Raw genomic sequence first — 17625 nt, 5'->3', positions numbered from 1 at the left:
CGGTTTACTATCCTGGATCTCTGTTCTTCCCCATAGCCCTACCCGTTGAAAATATGAGGACAGAAGCTCACACATTTAATAGTTTTGTTCCAAGCATATATCATTGCCAGCATTATTTTATAGTATCAGAAGGGCTCATTTGCCCTTTAACTATCCTTGATGATTCTAATTTCTACTAACAAATAATAATCGAGGCCACTGGTTATTCTTTCACAAGCTTCCATTCTGGCTGTAGCAGGAATTGGAGCTCAGTGGGTATGGTTCTGACCGATATGTTCACTCCCCTGCTTCTTACACAAATGCAACCACAAACTACCTGGAGCAGCATGCGTGCTCAGGCCTGGCAGATGTGGCAGGCAAATGAATTCACGAGAAGTGACAAAGCTTGCAGAGGAGAGAAACCCTTAACTTTTAGCTGTAGTGTGCCCTGGCTGGAGGCCGACTTGGAAGAGAAGGAAAGATAAGAATTATCTTTTGGAAGGTTGCCTGGGTCTGGCTGGGCCTCCTGGTGATAAATGAAGCTCTTTAACGAAAAGGAATCTCTCTAATTTTCTGTAAGAAACTTCTCCTTTATGATCCTGCTCTGCTAATGTGAAGCTAGCCAAGAATAAGCCAAATGGGAAATTCAGGAGACTTGCCCAGACAAATAACTAATTGTGTACTTACCCTGAACAAATTGTGTACTAGCTTCCAGCCTGTTTGGATGTCTCTCTCTCCTGTTCTCTGATTCCACCTTAATCTTAATGTACAGTGCTTACTGGAATCCTTAAAAACAAACAAACAAACAAACGGATTTGTATGAGAAAAAAATAAAAGCCACCATCTTCCTAGAAGGGCATAGTGGCACACATATTTAATCCCAGCACTCAGAATGCAGAGTCAGGTAGACCTATATGAATTTGAGGCCACCCTTGTCTACTTAAAGACTTTCAGGATGGCCAGGGCGACATAGTAAGACCCTGTCTCAAAAGAAACAAAACCAGTCACACACACACACACACACACACACACACACACACACACACACACCTCTTCCTGGTAAATTACTCCCAAGTCCTATTTGTAGTATATGAAGATGTTCCCTCTATAAGCAATTTGATGCATCCAAAAGCTGCCTTGGACAAATAAGAAGTCAGTAAGTTGTAAACAGAAGCTATGCAGTAGGGGTGCTCGTCTGCGTGTAAAATTGGCTCTCTATTGTGTACTATGATTTCATTCTCTGTGTAACCCCACAAGCCAGGACATTCTGATGAGCTGTATGCTATCTCACTAGGTACAAACATACAACTCATCTTCAAACTCCACATGCTTCTCCGAATCCTTGCTAATTTGATCCTTCCCCTGTTAAAAATAATGAATTTTATGCCCTGATATCAGTGTATTCATTTTCCCTTTTAAGAGAGAGTTTGATGAACCCACTTTATTTCTCTGGTATTTCTCTTTATTTCTATGCATGCACGCATGTGTAACAATTAGTAACAAGGTATTGCTAAACTTGACCTTGTTAGAACTCTAATGCCGTTGAAAGAGAAATTAAATTAACAGAAAGTGAAGGTTTTGAGATTTTAATATTTTGCCCTAGATTTACATTTTAAATTTGTCATCTTCTTACAGATTAAAAAAATCTTAAGGGATCATATTTGACTTAAATCAATATACAGTTAGGCATAGTACATACCTGTTCTCCCAGCACAAGTGAAGCTGACACAGGAGGACTACTCAAACTGTAAGTTTGAGACTAGTCTGGGCTATTACAACCCTATACATTAAATATACAATTAATTTAGTATGGTTGATTTAACTTGCTCTTTCTTTAAAGTAACTTTAATTGGCTGTTCAGAGAGATATGTGAAGAAACCCCTCAAATATTCCAAGAAAAATTTATGTATGAGACAGATTCACAGCGCCTGTCCCTTCTAACTTATCTTTTGTCCTTAGCTTCTCTCTAATTCTTTTTCGACAGTAATCTGGATGCAGTTTGATCACAGTGACTCTGTGGCCGAGACTGTGGAAGTTTCATAGAATGCCTTGGACAGCAGGTAGTTGAGCAGAGCCTGTGTTCTGAGGGCATCTTTGAGCACATACACTAGGCCACGGTGCTTACTGCTTTTAAATATCATGTGATTAAAGCGCAAATAATTTAAGGAATGAATTTGTTCCTTAAGTCTTATAGATATAGACTCTGTCCATTTTGGTTCCGTTGCCCACCTTGGGAACCAGATAATGTAAGGATTTGTAACTTCCAAATGTAATTAGTGTTTGGGACTTGGGAAGGGGATGGTGAAACTGTACCATGTTGTCTCTAGAAGACAAAAATGAGAAGACAATAGCACAGACTCACATTAAAAGGGTGGATAAAACTCAGGCCTAGCAACCCGAGTTTGATCCCTGAAACCGATATGGTAAAAATTGAACCAACTTCTGTAAGCTGTTACCTGACACACGGGAGTTAAAAAAAAAAAAAAAAAGGAACTGGGGAGCACACAGAACAGTTGTTTATGGATGGGGACGGAGGAGAGAGCAGGAGACAAGTATTTAATTCATTTGGCTAATAATATAGATATTTCTTTCTAGTTAGCCAAAGTTCTGAAGGTGTTACATTTTCAGGGGTTTAGGGCTTTGTGGCCACATGACCCCATTGATAGTAAAGGCTCTTCTCCAACCATTCTTCTGCCAAGGGTCAGTGGGCAGGTTGAGTCACTTGGGAAGAACTTGGGAACAAGGTAGTGGCATGTGAGCATATGTGTTTGTTTAAAATTTTTATTTATTTTATTTATATGATGGTGTACTGGCTGGTTTTGTGTGTCAACTTGACACAGCTGGAGTTATCACAGAGAAAAGAGCTTCAGTTGAGGAAATGCCTCCATGAGATCCAGCTTTAAGGCATTTTTCTCAATTAGTGATCAAGTTAGTATCAAGGGGGGAGGGCCCATTGTGAGTTGGGCCATCCCTGGGCTGGTAGTCCTAGGTTCTATAATAAAGCAAGCTGAGCCAGCCAGGGGAAGCAAGACTGTAACATCCCTCTATGGCCTCTGCATCAGCTCCTGCTTCCTGACCTGCTTGAGTTCTCGTCCTGATTTCCTTTGGTGATGAACAGCAATGTGGAAGTATAAGCGGAATAAACCCTTTCCTCACCAACTTGCTTCTTGGTCATAATGTTTGTGCAGGAATAGAAACCCTGACCAAGATATATGAGTACACGAACCAGAAGAGGGCATCTAATCCCATCACAGAGGGTTGTGAGCCACCATGTGGTTGCTGGGAATTGAACTCAGGACCTCTGGAAGAGCAGTCGGTGCTCTTAATCACTGAGCCATCTCTCCAGCCCATAAAACCAGTCAGGAGTAATGACTCTTGGGTACCTGTAGAGGAGCCCTCCTCAGACAACAATGAGAAATTCAACGTTGCTTCATTTCCTTCATGTCTTTATGGCACTCACAACAAAAGGTCCTGACTCAAGAAAAGCAAATCTGCTCCCAAGGCTACCCCTAAACATTCATCTCATCGGCAGGGATGGATCACTCTTGGAGAGCACGCATTCAAGAAGTTCTGTGTTTAGCCATACTGACATCGTTTTTAACTTGGATGTCAAGGATCGGTTCTCTTTGTTTTCAGCATCTATCCAGAGTCATCTTTCTATCGAATTCTTGGAACCTGCTTCTTAGAAGTAAAGAGAGTTAGGTGAAAGCAGAGAGGCGAAAACCACACTTGAAAGGCTTTTTGCTGCAGATGGGTTGCTGTATAAATGGGGGTGTGGACGTTCAGGGGTCTAAGGATGAACAAGCAGGCTCACACAGAAGCCTGCATAGAGCAAAGTGTTCAACAAGAGCAATGGATCATATCAAGGACAGAGGAAAGCAGCTGGAGGGCCTCAGGTGTAGGGTCACTGAAGCAGTGGAGGAGGCCTCATAGAACAGAGTGAATCAGTGCATTATTTACGTATCTCTGTCTGATCAACAGAGAATACAAGTGCCAAATCAAGGGAAGTATTGGATCTAGGAGGTCTCCAAGTATTGGATCTAGGAAGTCTCCAACTGCCTTTGAGACAAGAGCTTCAGAAACAGAGAAGCTTCTAACTTTCCCAGTACAGAATCAGAAGCTCAGGTCTTCAAATGAACTCTCCCTTCTGCAAACCTCACTTGGCGTGGTGCTGCTGAACTATACAAGTCACCCCTAAGCAGAAACCAGTGTGCTGTTCTTAATAATAAATGGAAAGTGTTATGTCCTTCTGGGGTCATTAATACTTTTGCCAACACATCACATGCAAGTGATAATAAATTACAAAGAGAGATGTGAGTTGTTAATTACTTATGTTGAAAAGTAGAATGTTTTAGTTCTTTGTACTTTCTGAGCATAACTTGAGCCAAGCTTGCCCTCTTCTTACTGTGTAAGATCCTAGAGCAGGAATCCTTCCTGAGCCTTCCTGAGTTGTCACACTAGTCTGGATCACTTCACTTTCTCTGGGCCATCTTTATTCAACACAACCAGGTTCTTAGTGTATGTTAAGTTTGACTTCTTTGACTGCTTCTTTAAACAAGTGTATCCAGGGCTGGAGAGATGGCTCAGTGGTTAAGAGCACTGACTGTTCTTCCAAAGGCACTGAGTTCAAATCCCAGCAACTACATGGTGGCTCACAATCATCTGTAATGAGATCTGACACCCTCTTCTGGTGTGTCTGAAGACAGCTACATTGTACTTAGATATAATAACAAACCTTTAAAAAAACAAAAACAAACCAAGTGTATCACATTTTAGTGTGGTTGTGTGTGTGTGTGTTTGTGTGTGTGTGTTTTTCATGTTTACCACAGCACCCTATGGAGGTCAGATGACAATTTGCTCCTCCTACCATGTGGTAACCAGGGACTGAAATCAGGTCATCAGGTTGGGGGCAAACACTTTTACCTGTCACAGGATTTCCCCTGTCCAATTACACTAGGGCAGCAGGAGGCCTGTGACTGGACAGGGAAAAGGGAGGCAGAGCTAAGAGTTGCAGAGACAGAGAGCATCTCAGGGGAAGAAGAAGGAAGGCCAGCATGGAGGTGGATGTGAACCAGCATGGCTTTAACCAGCCATAAGTAGTTATTTTATTATAAGGATAGAATAATTCAGATAAAGCTTTTATCATTATCAGCTGGTTCTGAAATTACTGTATTGGCATCTTGAAAAATTGGGAATCTGTTGATACATAAATCTGATTGGTTAATTATAAGCTTCAAGAGTCTTGTTTCTACTAGGTAGATCAGTGTTGTTGTGGCTGACCATGGGGTGAATGCAAGAGGAACTTGGAAGCTCCAGCCCTGCCAGAGAGTTGGTGGGTAGAGACAGAATTAGCAGGGGCCCAGAGTTGCCAGCACCTGTTCAGGAACATGCCGGTTCTTTTTTAATATTCCCCACAACATTTACCTGCTAAGGAATCTCACTGACCCTTTCTAGAAGTTCTTAGGGATGTTAATATGATGTATCAGATATACTGAGACACATTTCCTATATATTTTGTCAAATATTTTCTGTATGTTCATATAAGCGTAGTTGCACATGAAACAAATGTGTATTGGTGGGCATTCCACCTTCCCAGATGTGTATAAATCTAAGCCAATACTTGAAAACTCAAACAGAATAATGGATGAGCTCTCTAAACAATAAGAGTCTTTGCACCTTTACTCCCAGCACTCAGAGGCAGAGGCAGGAGGGTCTCTGCCGGTTCAAGGCCAGCCTAGTCTACAAAGCAAGTCCAGGATACCCAGGGCTACTTTGAACCTGTTCTACTTTCAAATGTGTAGTCTGAGAAAATTGATAGAGCAGCATTCTGCACCCCCAGATCACTGCCTGTTGACAGTTGCATCAGAGAGAACAAATAGCATTGCTGTTTGATCCTCTGTCCTTGGGGACTTTGGACTATGGGCACTTGGCTCCAGTCTGGCACATTTTACATGTCACCTCCTGTTTGGAAATAACGATCTAATATGGAAACAGGGAGATCTACACACATGTCACTGAACAGTTTAATAAATTCTCATCCTTCCACCTTCCATAGAAAAAGGACAAGAGGAGAAGATAAGAAGCACAGATCTGAAATTATTCCTGTTGTCAAATATACTGAGCAGATCCTACTTAAGATGACCGGTGGAGGAAACCCCTGTAGCTGTGGTCAGACTGCCTCTGCCCATAGTGTTTCCCTCATGCGAGTTGGGATATAGACTTCTAGTAATAAAATTAAATTTTGAGCTGAAGAGATGGTTCAGTGGGTAAAAGCGCTTGCCCCAAAACCTAATTTTGATTAGGGTCCCGGGGACCCACTAGGTAGAAGAAGAGAACTGACTGGCATAAGGTTGCTTCTGACCTCCACAAGTGCTCTGATGCATACAAGCACATGTGCATATATACATTAATTAATTAAATGCAATTTAATTTTTAAATGAAATTTAATTTCCAAGACTACATGAGGGTTGATGACAGTCATCTGGCACTATTCATAGACTATCGACAAATTTGAATTGAAGGTAATTTAAAGGGTCAGTCATTGTAATGAACATAATTTATCTTACGACAGCTGTAGAACACATGTATCGAAGTTTGGCTCATGCATGAGAGGATATGAAAGGAGGAAAGAGAAGAGGGAGGTTATGTAAATATTGTATTATGATCTCACATAGTGTAACAGTAGAGTATATCCACTAGATGGTGATCATGTACTAGCAATACTCAAATATTTATCGATATATGTAAATATTTCTTCTGGTTGCCAATGGGCCTGTGAATTTGCAATTTGGTGAAGGTTACATACTAGCATGGTTAAGAGGATGGCCTATGGAGTCTAAATGGCAGGCTTTGAAACTTAGGTTTTCCAATCGAGAACTAGGGCAGTATTTATTTGAATTTCCTGACCCTAGGCTTCCTGATCCATCAGGAAGGTTAGAAATAGAACCTATCTTTTAGAGCTGTTGTCACAAACTCCTTAAAATTCAGGTTAAGTTAAAACACAAACATGGGATAATTATAAATACATTATCACGAGTACTGTTGTAACAAAGGTGTTCACAGATTTTCTCTGTGAACTATAGAATACATGGTTATTTTAAAAAATAATGATGATGATGATTCTCCCTCTGGTAGTACAGCCTATCAAATCCTAAGTTCTGATCCTCAGCCTCAATGATTATGGAATGATGGCCACCAAAATTACAAGGTAATGAATGGGTGAGGTGAGGCTGGTTTTACACTTTGTTTCAGACTTTATACTTTACTGAGAAGTAGGTGGAATCTGTTACAAAGGGCACTAAGGCAGAGGTCAGATAGCAAAACCAGATTTGTACTTGACAGGATCACATCAATAAGAGGAGGAGGCTGTGGAAATGAAAGGTGGGTCTGGAGTCAAGTAAACAGGAATTCAGGTCAATAAAAGATTGCCTCATTTCTAATCTAAGGATGAATCTTTGGAAATGCTAGAATTATGCAGATCTATGACTCTAATGATAACTTGAACCTCACAAATGTTTTCTTCTTATGGGATAAAAAATCTTGGGAGTATAACAGGTTTAGTCTAAAACTTTGCACATAGCTTCCCTGACACAGTTCACATTGCAAAATAATCCTGCAGGCTCTTCCCTAAGTTTTGAGCATTCAGCCCCACAAAGAGGTGTCTGTGAACTTTGCAACCACAAGGAAAAGCTGGGCTGCTTTTCACAGAACACACCAAGAAGGACCAGCACTCCTCAGAGAGCCAGGCTGAGCTTACCTAATATGATGGATTTCCCAGAACTGTGGGCGCTTTGAAGTGTCTGACCCGAGAGATACTGAAATATATTTCGGTTTCCTTTTATCATCCTGAGCCAGAATGGGTGAGGCTGCCTGGGGTGGGGGTGGGGGTGTGGATCTAGCGAAGAAGAGAATAATCATTGTGGTTGGCTTTAACAGTGTCCTTTTCACACTTATGTCTTGAATGCTTCCTCCCAACTGATGAGGATACTCTCAGAGCCTGTGGAATCTTTGAGAGGTGGAGCCTAGCTGGAAGAAACGTATGGCCATCAATAGCCTTTGAAAGCAATAGTCAACCCTTGTTTCTCCCATGTTGTCTGTTTCCTGACCCATTGTGCTGTGAACAGCACTGCCTCATGTGCCCTGGCCTCCATGAACTGAGCTGCCCCAGACTTCCCTGCCATGATGAACTGAAACTCCGGAAAACAACAAACCCAACTAAATCTGCCCTCCTGGAAGCTGCCAGGTATTGTGGTCCCAATGCTGTGCAATTAACTATTACAGATGACTGGTACCATAGAAGTAGAGTCACTGTTATGACTAATCTTGATCATGTGGCTAAGTCTTTGAAACTGGTGTTTCGGATGAATTTGGGAAAACGTGGAGATGTGGGCTTGAGAAACCATAGAATGACTTAAGTGGAATTTGGTAGCCATTCCAGTTGGCATTCAGAAAACCAAAATGCTGAAAGAAAACAAAGATAGTCAAGGTTATGTTCATACATTTTCAGACCACATAAGATCTCTGTTGGGATGAATGGAGCTAGAAACTAGCAAGTTGTGTTACTGTCTGGCAATGAATGGGTCAGTGCTTTGCTGATGTCCTGGCAGTCTGAGTGAAGCTCAATTCAGAAGTAATGGACCCATTAACTTGGAAGAGGACATCTCGCTTAGGATGTGAACATAACATAACACTTAGGATGTGAAGTGATTATTGATAATTATACAAGTCTCAAATACAGCAAGTTCCAAAGAGTGGCCATGTGGGCTACAAGCAGGAAAGCCACAGAGATGGGTCTGCCAAACCCATCAGTGCTCATATCATGATACCATAGGCCCCAGCGCTGAACATGGAATTATAGAAAATAAAAGCTACTCTGATGGGTTTTGGTTGGTGTTGTTCCCATCCCTCATTTCTATGTTCCTCTTTCTCCCGCCTGAATGGGAATATTTCCTCAGTGCTGCTGTAGTTTACAAGTTTTTCTTTTCCTGTCTGTATTGTATACAGAATCACAACTAACAGACGGCCTCGAGTCTCAGTAGAGACACTGGACTTTGAACAATGGAGGAACAGTTACGATCATGTGGACTTGAAACTGGTCTGAGTGAACTTTGCGTTTGGAGGCCAGAGATGGGATGGTATACTTTACATCTGAAGACTCCTCCTCGGGCTTCTGTTTTAAATGGTCCCTTGCTGACAGTGCCATTTTCTTTCAGAGAGTGTGAAACTTCTATGAATTCTGGCTTAAAAAGGTAAGCATGTCGTTGGGGACCAGTCTTTGAAGATGATACCTGGACCCTGCTTCCTGTCATTCTGTGTTTTCTGACCCACTGTAATAGCAACAGCTATAATCCTACATTCCCAATCCCCAAAATCGAGTCGCTCCACAGTGCCTTCGGAGCCATCTAGGAGACAGCATTAACAGTTTTCCTCTTAGGAGGTTTATGCATGGGATTGTGGTAAGAGTATCAGAAGTAACTAAAGTCTGGGATCTTCTTGGTTCTACCTAGAACTCACTAATATTTGGTATGAGGGAAAAGCAGGTACATTTTCTCTCTGACATCTTCTCTCTTGTACCTGAGTAATAAGTAGAAATGGCTCCACGAGGAAGGATTTCACTCCTCCTTGGCATTCTTTCCTCTGGCCTTCATTTATCATCCGTGCACCTAGTCTCTAAGCTGAACATGTGTAAAATATAAACAGGCAAACTGTTCTCCCCCAGTTAAAGTTTTCAAAATTACATCTACATAGGATTTTATCTTAGACCGCTTATTTTTTTTTTAAGATGAAAGGAATTCAGGGATGCTAGAGGGGTGAGTTGGGGGTGGATGAGTGGTTTGGAGAGCCTCCTCTTAGAGGCAAAGGGGAGGGAAGATGGGGTGGGAGACTCGTGGAGGGGAGACTGGAAAGGGGGGATAACATTTGAAATGTAAATAAATAAAATAATGAATAGAAATATTTCTTCTAAATAAAAAAAATGAAAGGAATCCAAATCATAAAATTATTTTCTTGCTATCTCAAATCTGTAATTTTGCTACTGTTATGAATCGTAATGTAACTATCGGATATGCAACCCCTGTGGGGTCATGACCCACAGGTTGAGAAGCACGGATCTAAATCATTTCAAGTCGACAAGTATGATTAACCATCACAATTCTGCTCCTTGTTAACTTAATACGCAAGCACAATATTTTAAAACTGAAATGTCCCCCTCCCCAGCGCCTACCCGCTCATGGTCTCCTCATAAGAGATTGCAAATGTCTCAAGTCATTAACAGCCACAATGTTCTTTAAAAGTCCAACATCTCATCATGAACCCCAGCCCAACTCATCTCCATCCCTTCATATCTGCCCTCCATCCTGGCCATCTTCCCTACCAAGACAAAACAAAACAAAACATAAAATAAATAAAAAACAAAAATTCACAAAGAATCAATACAAATTTTTTTTAAACCAGCAAATTATGAACTTTTAGTGAATGCAATGCAGTTTAGCAGACTGGATAGAACTCATTTGTGATGAATAATGAGCTCTTTAGTTTCATCTTTCATGGATAGATTTTGTTACATACATACATACATACATACATACATACATACATACATACATAATAAATCCAAAGTCTCTTCTGAGACTCCAGCCACTCACTCTCCTCACTGTGAGCCTCTGTGAAAGAAAATGTTTCAAAGGTCTTAACAATTGGAACAGTGTTAGAATATAACATTTTTACCATGGCACTGAATAAATAGTACCACCCCAAAATGTAGGAATGGGGACATAGCAAGGAAAGGTTGGATCAAAACAAGACCCAAAACCACATAGAGAAAACACCAAGTCGTATAATTGCCACATCTGGCATCTCTGGACTCCACAGGGCTTAAGCCCTCCATGCTTCTATCTGTGTTTCAGTACACACAGCCTCACTCCCGAGCCGACTACACGTTGTTCCTGGATTGTCTTGTCAGAAGTCAGGTGTTTCATCTTGAACGTCCTGTGGTATCTACTGCACCTTAAGCTTTACCTTCATAGTTTCATGCAATGGCCTCTGGGGACCTCCTTGCAGACACGCCAGCCCTGCCACACCTTGCCTATCTACAGAATCCTTCTGGAACCTTGACACAGCTTGGATCTTTCATACCTGCAAAGCCATACTACCAGGCAACACCGCCAAGTTCTCTACCAGCTCAAGGGGTTCAGTGGCCATTACATGCCTAAAAAAAAATATTCCTCATGTAGTTCAATTTGGTCCATCTCATTTCAAATGAAATTTCATATTTTACAACCCTGGAACTTTGATGGGCAGGCTTAGCTTCATAGCATCTTAGTATTGTCCCAGGAGAGAGGAGTAGGAATAGCATCTTCGATGATGCTAATAGCATTAACAATGACAGATGAGAGCTGTTTTCATATTAACCCTGCTTTAAACTCAGTCTTTCTGTACCCAGCTGCACAGTATTCTGCTGTTTGTTGTTCTGTCTCATCTGTGTACCTGGGTGAGAACAGTGGGAGGTAATGGTGACACAGACTGAATGCCACCCTGTTTTGACACTTCTTCCATCTCACAAATTACCCCATTGCTTCTAAACTTCGCCTCACTTAAGTTGTGAAGACCCAGGCAGGATGCAGCTGGATTCTTTACCAGACCATAAAGCAAATAGCCACCAGTCCTGTTCTCCATAGCATCCTTGTCTCAACCTAAAATCACATGTCAGGCCTCCAATGCCTGCATCTCTCTCCATCTTCCAAAACCGCACAGAATGGACCATTAAGTTGCACTTACTACATTCTAGCACTCTTTCAATTCTTCCCCAACCATCCCACACTGAGTACCGGTTTTCTGTCTCAGTTTCTTTTCTCTTAACAGTGACAAAATGCCTGACAAAACAGCTTAAAGAAGAGTCTTGCTCCACCAAGCAACCAATGGAAAGAGATGCGGAGACCCACCACCAAATGTTAGGTGGAGCTCAGGGAGTTTACGGAAGAGTTGGGGGAAGTATTGAGGGACCCAAGGAGGACAGTGACTCCACAGGAAGACCAACAGAGTCCACTAACCTGGACCCTTAGAGGTTCCCAGAGACTGAATCATCAACCAGAGAGAGAGTACAGGCTGGACCTAGTCCTTCTACACATATGTAGCAGATGAGCAGCTTGGTCTTCATGTGGGTCCCTAAATAACTGGAGCCACGGCTGTCCCTAAGCCTGCTGTCTGCCTCCCTGCCTGTGAATCCCACAACCCTAAACGGGGTGTCTGGCTTCAATAAGAGAGGATGTGCCAGATGTGAGGGGAGGCTTGGGGGATGGTGATAACTAGAAGAAGGCTTCCCTCTTCTTAAAGGAGAAGAAGAGGAAGAAATGGGAGGAAATCTGTATGAGGGAATACTGGAAGGAGAGGGGGACTGGTATTGGAATGTAAAGTGAATGAAGAAAGAAAGAAAGAAAGAAAGAAAGAAAGAAAGAAAGAAAGAAAGAAAGAAAGAGAGAGAGAAAGAGGGAGGGAGGGAGAGAGGTAGGAAGGGAGGGAGGAGGGAAGAAAAAGAAAGAAAGAAAGAAAGAAAGAAAGAAAGAAAGAAAGAAAGAAAGAAAGAGAGAGAGAGAGAGAGAGAAAGAGAGAGAGGGAGGGAGGGAGAGAGAGAGAAAGGAAACAAGGGAGGGAGGGGAAGGAGGGAGAGGGGAGGGAGGGAAGGAGGGAGGGAGAGAGAGAGAGACTTTTTGCCTTGTGGTTTAAGAAGAGATATTCATCCACCACAGCAGGAATATCAAGGCAGAATACATTCAGGTTATATATAGGCAGTGATCTTTTATTCAATCACAAGACTATTCTTTTTTTTTTCTTAAATGTGATTTCATATGTTAAGAAGAAGGAAGACCAAAATGTGGATGTTTCAGTGCTCCTTAGAAGGGAGAACATAATACTCACAGGAGGAAATATGGAGACAAAGTGTGGAGCAGAGACTGAAAGGAAAGGCCATCCAGAGACTGCCCCACCTGGGGATCCATCCCATATACAGCCACCAAACCCAGACCTTATGGTTGGATGTGGGGAAGTGCTTGATGATAGAAGCCCTGATATGGCTGTCTCATGAGAGGCTTTGCCAGAGCCTAACAAAAACAGAGATAGAAGGTGGCAGCCAGCCATTGGACTGAGCTAGAGGACCCCTGATGGAGTTGGAGAAAGGACTGAAGGAGCTGAGGGGGTTTGCAGCCTCATGGAGGGAGCAACAGTGTCAACAGGCCAGATGCCCCCGGACCTCCCGGGGACTGGACCACCAACCAAAGAATACACACGGGGCCATATGTGACAGAGGATGGCCTTGTTGGATATCAGTGGGAGGAGAGGCCTCTGGGCCTGAGTGTGTTTGATGCCCCAGTGTGGGGGAATGCTAGGGCGGGAGGATAGGAGTGGGTGGCTGGGGGAGCACCCTCATAGAGGCAGGGGGAGTGGGGATGGGATAGGGATTTTCCAAAGGGGAGACCTAGAAAGGGGTAAACATTTGAAATGTAAATAAAGAAAATATCTAATAAAAAAAAAAGACAGAGAAAAATCAGTAGGTATCTATTGGAAAGTAATTCTGCCTGCTCTCTTACATTTTTTCCTTTTAATTTTTTACTGTTTGAGGTTTTCTTTATTTTTGTTTTTCTTTTGTGTGTGTGTGTACTTTATTCTTTGTATTTACTTATTTTTGTTTGTGTTCCTTTTTTTAAAAAATCAGTTCTTTGTGAATTTTTGTATGTGCTCTGTTTAGACTTACCAATCTGTTTTCTTTGTTCTTTGTATTTATTTATTTTTCTGTTTATGTTCCTTTTTTAAAATCAATTTTTTGAGAGTTTTGTATGTATTGTGTTCAGACTTACAAATTCCCCCAGTTCTTCTCATATCCATTCCTCTTTCCTTACCCATACAACTTTTTGACTTAAAAATAACAAACCAAACAAACCAAGCAAAACAACTCTCAAGATCAATGTGTACTGCCAAAATAAACTTGGATGTGTTGTCTTCAGAAAAAAAAAATGTGATTTCATATGCTTTTCTTTGAATTATATGTAAGAAAGTGCTAGACTGTAGGGATTTATTTAGGGAAAAAAATAGGCATGCTGAAAGTTTACAGAATTAATTTCAAATATGTATTATTCTAAGTAGGATTATTTATTAGTTATCAAATTTTATATTTTGTTCATTATCTTTCTATTTTGAAAAAGAAAAGAGTTCATACATACCTAATTAATTTTTGTTTGTTTTGTTTGGTTGGGAGATGAAACCCTCATGACTATTGAGTAAGCCCCCTGCCTGAGCTACACCTTAGAAGTCATTATGTTTGAGTGGGTATAGTCCAACAGAGCAGGGAAGCCATGAGTGCTACAGCAACTGTGCCCACAGCAGTGGTCGATTAGTGTACAGCTTGCCACATCTCAGCAGAGCAACAGCAAGGAGCTTAGGTGTTGGGAGCCGCCCCCACATTCGCCGTTACAAGATGGCGCTGACATCCTGTGTTCTAAGTGGTAAACAAATAATCTGCGCATGTGCCAAGGGTATCTTATGACTACTTGTGCTCTGCCTTCCCCGTGACGTCAACTCGGCCGATGGGCTGCAGCCAATCAAGGAGTGACACGTCCGAGGCGAAGGAGAATGCTCCTTAAGAGGGACGGGGTTTTCGTTTTCTCTCTCTCTTGCTTCTTGCTCTCTTTTCCTGAAGATGTAAGAATAAAGCTTTGCCGCAGAAGATTCTGGTCTGTGGTGTTCTTCCTGGCCGGTCGTGAGAACGCGTCTAATAACAATTGGTGCCGAATTCCGGGACGAGAAAATCCGGGACGAGAAAAAACTCCGGACTGGCGCAGGAGGGATACTTCATTCCAGAACCAGAACTGCGAATCAAGGTTATAAGGTTCCCGTAACACAGACTGTTGAGAAGGATTCAACTGCCGAATTCAGAACTCATCAGCTGGGGAACGACGGTGATAAAGGTTCCCGTAAAGCAGACTGTTGAGAAGGATTCAACTGCTGAATTCAGAACTCATCAGCTGGGGAACGGAAGTGAGAAATGGCTTTACCAGGTATGTTTGGCCTTGAACTTTTTCTAGTGTTAGGAGCCCTTTTGTTCCTTTTCACATGTTATATAGTGCTTAAGATAGGGCTGAAAATTCTAGAGGAAATTCAGGACAGTCTATCAGAAGTAAAGCGGGGAGAGAGAGTAGGAGCAAGGAGAAACGGTAAGTATACAGGCCTTTCCAAGGGTCTTGAACCCGAGGAAAAGTTAAGGTTAGGTAGGAATACCTGGAGAGAGATTAGAAGAAAAAGAGGAAAAAGGGAGAAGAAAAAAGATCGATTAGCGGAGGTCTCTAGGAGATACTCGTCACTAGATGAGCTCAGGAAGCCAGCTCTTAGTAGTTCTGAAGCAGATGAAGAATCCTCCTCTGAGGAAACAGACTGGGAGGAAGAAGCAGCCCATTACCAGCCAGCTAATCGGTCAAGAAAAAAGCCAAAAGCGGCTGGCGAAGGCCAGTTTGCTAATTGGCCTCAGGGCAATCGGCTACCAGGTGCACTCCCGCCCTATGCGGAGTCCCCGCCCTGCGTAGTGCGTCAGCCCGTAGTGCGTCAGCAATGCGCAGAGAGGCAGTGCGCAGAAAGGCAGTGCGCAGACTCATTCATTCCCCGAGAGGAACAAAGGAAAATACAACAGGCATTTCCAGTCTTTGAAGGAGCCGAGGGTGGGCGTGTCCACGCTCCGGTAGAATATGTGCAGATTAAATATGGAATCAATGCTAATTTTACCTTGGTGCAGTTAGACAGGCTTGCCAGCATGGCACTAACTCCTGCCGACTGGCAAATGATTGCAAAAGCCGCTCTCCCTAGTATGGCCAAATATGTGGAATGGCGAGCTCTGTGGCAGGAGGCGGCACAGGCGCAGGCCCGAGCAAACGCTGCTGCTTTAACTCCAGAGCAGAGAGATTGGACTTTTGACTTGTTAACGGGTCAGAGAGCTTATTCTGCTAAACCTGATAAGAGGTATCAATGGAAGGTCTTACCACAGGGGATGTCCAATAGTCCTACAATGTGCCAGCTTTATGTGCAAAAAGCTCTTTTGCCAATGAGGGAACAATTCCCCTCTTTAATTTTGCTCCTTTACATGGATGACATCCTCCTGTGCCATAAAGACCTTACCATGCTACAAAAGGCATATCCTTTTCTACTTAAAACTTTAAGTCAGTGGGGTCTACAGATAGCCACAGAAAAGGTCCAAATTTCTGATACAGGACAATTCTTGGGCTCTGTGGTGTCCCCAGATAAGATTGTGCCCCAAAAGGTAGAGATAAGAAGAGATCACCTCCATACCTTAAATGATTTTCAAAAGCTGTTGGGAGATATTAATTGGCTCAGACCTTTTTTAAAGATTCCTTCTGCTGAATTAAGGCCTTTGTTTAGTATTTTAGAAGGAGATCCTCATATCTCCTCCCCTAGGACTCTTACTCTAGCTGCTAACCAGGCCTTACAAAAAGTGGAAAAAGCCTTACAGAATGCACAATTACAACGTATTGAGGATTCGCAGCCTTTCAGTTTGTGTGTCTTTAAGACAGCACAATTGCCAACTGCAGTTTTGTGGCAGAATGGGCCATTGTTGTGGATCCATCCAAACGTATCCCCAGCTAAAATAATAGATTGGTATCCTGATGCAATTGCACAGCTTGCCCTTAAAGGCCTAAAAGCAGCAATCACCCACTTTGGGCAAAGTCCATATCTTTTAATTGTACCTTATACCGCTGCACAGGTTCAAACCTTGGCAGCCACATCTAATGATTGGGCAGTTTTAGTTACCTCCTTTTCAGGAAAAATAGATAACCATTATCCAAAACATCCAATCTTACAGTTTGCCCAAAATCAATCTGTTGTGTTTCCACAAATAACAGTAAGAAACCCACTTAAAAATGGGATTGTGGTATATACTGATGGATCAAAAACTGGCATAGGTGCCTATGTGGCTAATGGTAAAGTGGTATCCAAACAATATAATGAAAATTCACCTCAAGTGGTAGAATGTTTAGTGGTCTTAGAAGTTTTAAAAACCTTTTTAGAACCCCTTAATATTGTGTCAGATTCCTGTTATGTGGTAAATGCAGTAAATCTTTTAGAAGTGGCTGGAGTGATTAAGCCTTCCAGTAGAGTTGCCAATATTTTTCAGCAGATACAATTAGTTTTGTTATCTAGAAGATCTCCTGTTTATATTACTCATGTTAGAGCCCATTCAGGCCTACCTGGCCCCATGGCTCTGGGAAATGATTTGGCAGATAAGGCCACTAAAGTGATGGCTGCTGCCCTATCATCCCCGGTAGAGGCTGCAAGAAATTTTCATAACAATTTTCATGTGACGGCTGAAACATTACGCAGTCGTTTCTCCTTGACAAGAAAAGAAGCCCGTGACATTGTTACTCAATGTCAAAGCTGCTGTGAGTTCTTGCCAGTTCCTCATGTGGGAATTAACCCACGCGGTATTCGACCTCTACAGGTCTGGCAAATGGATGTTACACATGTTTCTTCCTTTGGAAAACTTCAATATCTCCATGTGTCCATTGACACATGTTCTGGCATCATGTTTGCCTCTCCGTTAACCGGAGAAAAAGCCTCACATGTGATTCAACATTGTCTTGAGGCATGGAGTGC

General features: G+C 42.3%; 1 long non-coding RNA gene across 2 annotated transcripts; it reads left to right on the top strand.

Annotated features, from left to right (window-relative positions):
• The first annotated feature begins 6435 nt into the window (after positions 1–6435).
• Gm41464 lies at positions 6436–12403 on the top strand. Of its 2 annotated transcripts, none has more exons than XR_876123.3 (3): positions 6436–8221; positions 8983–9227; positions 11839–12403. It is a non-coding gene; the product is annotated as a predicted gene, 41464 (long non-coding RNA). The 2 variants fall into 2 exon arrangements; XR_876124.3 differs by lacking the exon at positions 11839–12403 and having other exon boundaries at positions 6439–8221; positions 8983–9113; positions 9192–9838.
• The last annotated feature ends 5222 nt before the right edge of the window (positions 12404–17625 follow it).

The sequence above is a fragment of the Mus musculus genome, chromosome 16 (genome assembly GCF_000001635.26).
Source record: "Mus musculus strain C57BL/6J chromosome 16, GRCm38.p6 C57BL/6J".
Lineage (NCBI taxonomy): Eukaryota > Metazoa > Chordata > Mammalia > Rodentia > Muridae > Mus > Mus musculus.
Note: the sequence above shows the minus strand (reverse complement) of the source record. Positions and strands in the feature narration are given on the sequence as shown.